The following is a 2,839-nucleotide window of genomic DNA, read 5'->3' on the forward strand; positions in this document are numbered from 1 at the left end:
CCCCCCCCCCCCCCCCCCAATACCACACCCCACCGTGTGTTTCTTTCTCTCTCTTACACCCAGCCAGAAGCACGTGTGCGCGTACACACGTGCAGCGGACCAATCGGGCGCGGAGATCGTCCCTGTCAGAATGGACTTCGTCCAATGAGGGGCTCGGGAGGCGCTTGCGAGCGAGCACGCGCTACACTCAGATTCCCCCCCCCCTACCCTCTCCCCGCGCGCGCGTAGTTCGATCGATTTCTGTGAGGCGCACGTGCGCACACACGCACGCAGCAAAACAAAAACAACAGCGGGACAGCCACCATTATAAATGTTACACAGGGCAACGGAAAAGCACTGAAATACTAGTTTTCTTCAATTTTTATAGACTATAATTTACTTATATCTTAAATGGAGATGTATTTATGAGAAAATTATATTATTAATATGACTTAAAATTGAGTTTAAGCTAACTTCCCGCCTATGCAGGATCGTTAGGGCAGGTGGTTCTCTAAGTGTTGTTGACACTCATATGCCCAATATGAAGGTAATATTTGCACAAAACGTTGCTATTTTAGAGACAAAGAACAAAGTATCTGTAATTACTGAAGCTAAACGTCTCTAAAACGGTATATTCGGTCTTTTGCACTGTCACTGGTATTTCCTTTTTTTATTTTACATTCTTCTTTTAGGCCCTTTCTTGTCTTTCTTTGCCTCACGCGTGACCCATTGACGTCCTATTTGTGATTTAAACACCCTGATTATGAACATGCCAGACACATACACTTGTTTCTGTAGAAAAAAATCTACAAGTGAAAAAAATGAAGTTTTTAAAACACAATGAGGCGCATAACGCAGGAATGTGTCCCCATAGTGGCTTTGTAAAAAAAAAAAGAAGAAATCTCGAGAATAATAAAATCGCCACCATGCAGGCTCTAATTGGCGATGTGAAATAATAATATTAATAATCATAAAAGCAACAGCATGAAAGTGGGGACGTGTTGATGGTGAAATCTTTATCCCACAGGCCGGAGCGCAGAGCCGTGGCTACTTAATTAAATTCCAATTAGGGACAGTATCAATGTGCTGTTTAGCCGCAGCGCCATTGTGGGCAAATGAGCACTCAGCCCCGCGCGCTCTTATCTGGCGCCCGCAAAGAGAGGCCTCCTTGAGAGGGGCTGCAAAAGATAATTTATAGCTTTTAATTAGTCTTCATTCCGCCCGATCGGCCCGGCGTTTATCACGGGGAGCGGGGGGCTGAATAAAAAAAAAGAAACCCCGAGTCAAAAGCGCTGTCACCGGTCCCTGGCAGGGCCCTTAATCAAAGCGAGGCAGGGGCCGCGCTACAAGCCGCGTAATTTCCAAGGTGCTGATAAAGCGTGTTGAATAATAGCGGGGGCCCCTCGGAGACACCATTTACAGGAATGGCTTTATTGACGGCTTAACGTCGGTAATTCATTTTACCTTTCATGTATTGGGGAGCCGGATTTGCGCCGTAATAGGATGATAAATGCACTGACGGATCGCAGCCCCCGGCTTTTATTGAGTAGCCCATATAGACCACTGCTTCGCTTTCGCTTTCGCGCGCGCACGCACGCGGCGGTGTGATGAGGCTCTTGTTAAAAAGCTGTCTGGAGTAAAGGCGTGACAGTGAGGGCAGACTGCACTCTTCTGCAAAAAGAAACACGTTTTTAAGGCGGTTCACGTGATTATTTCCCTTCCTGCGTGGAGGATGAAAATGAAGGAAAGCAGTCTTTACAAACACCTGCACTACATTTGATTTGTTATCTGTATCTTTCTTTTTTTTGTCATTCTGGCATTATTATAAATAATAGCCTGACATAAGTGTTCAATAAAAGCCAATACTCTGCTTTAATAATTACCTCTCTGTAGGCCCTACTTTGTTTGACCAGAGCTGTGTTATGTAGGGACATACAGGAGAAAAATCTTTATTTTTGTTACCCAAAATAGTTTGTGTAAACGCTGTTCAAACGTATTGAAACCAAAACAGCAGTTCCACCCTACTGTAATAGAACAATTTGACTTTAATATAATCTGTGACCTTTAAAAATAAGAAGATAGAATATAAAAAAGGCTGTATTTATATTCGACAATATGGTCATCTGAAGTAAACACACTGAACAGTGAACGTTAAGCTCTGCACCGTTTTTTGTGTCCAAAAAAAACTTTTTTTCATAAGATAAATGTGGTTTTGTTTGTGCTGAAAAAAAACAACTTTGTCATATGGATTAAAAAACGTCATGTTTCAGATGACAAGATGAGGTGCGATCGTTCGAGGAACGTTGTGGCTCTCTGGCTGGATTCTGACTCTCTGCGTGACTGTGCTGCCACCTAGCGGAGGACGACGGGAAATGGTGTCTGTAACAGGACAGAAAGAGGACTGCGCTTTCGAGGAGGCAGCAAGGTTCTGCGCATGCGTGGTCAATGTGGGCTCAAGTATCCACATCTGGAAAGAGAAAGTCAATAGCAAGTGTAGAACTTTGGCGACATCTAGTGACTTTGATATGTAAGTGCATGAGCTTTTTTTTGTTTTTGTTTCATGTATTTTACTTTGGACATGACATGCGACACCTTGTCGAGGAATAAACCTACCGACCTGCACTCTAGATTAATATTAGGTCTGTTTCCCCTTTACATTTTTGCTAGAGGAGAGAGTAAATAGGAAGAAAATAAATAAATAAAACTAAATTCTCAAAAAGTTAAATACACTTTGCTTACATTAAATATTCCTTTAGGCTAGATAAGTGTATTTGTAAAGCACCGTTCAAACATACAGGCTCAAAGTGCTTTACATGAGCTGAAGAAATACATGAGAACAAAAAAAAAAAATAGTAATAAA

Source organism: Anarrhichthys ocellatus, unplaced genomic scaffold (genome assembly GCF_004355925.1).
Source record: "Anarrhichthys ocellatus isolate YVR2014 unplaced genomic scaffold, GSC_Weel_1.0 scaffold12, whole genome shotgun sequence".
In the NCBI taxonomy this organism is placed as follows: Eukaryota; Metazoa; Chordata; class Actinopteri; order Perciformes; family Anarhichadidae; genus Anarrhichthys; species Anarrhichthys ocellatus.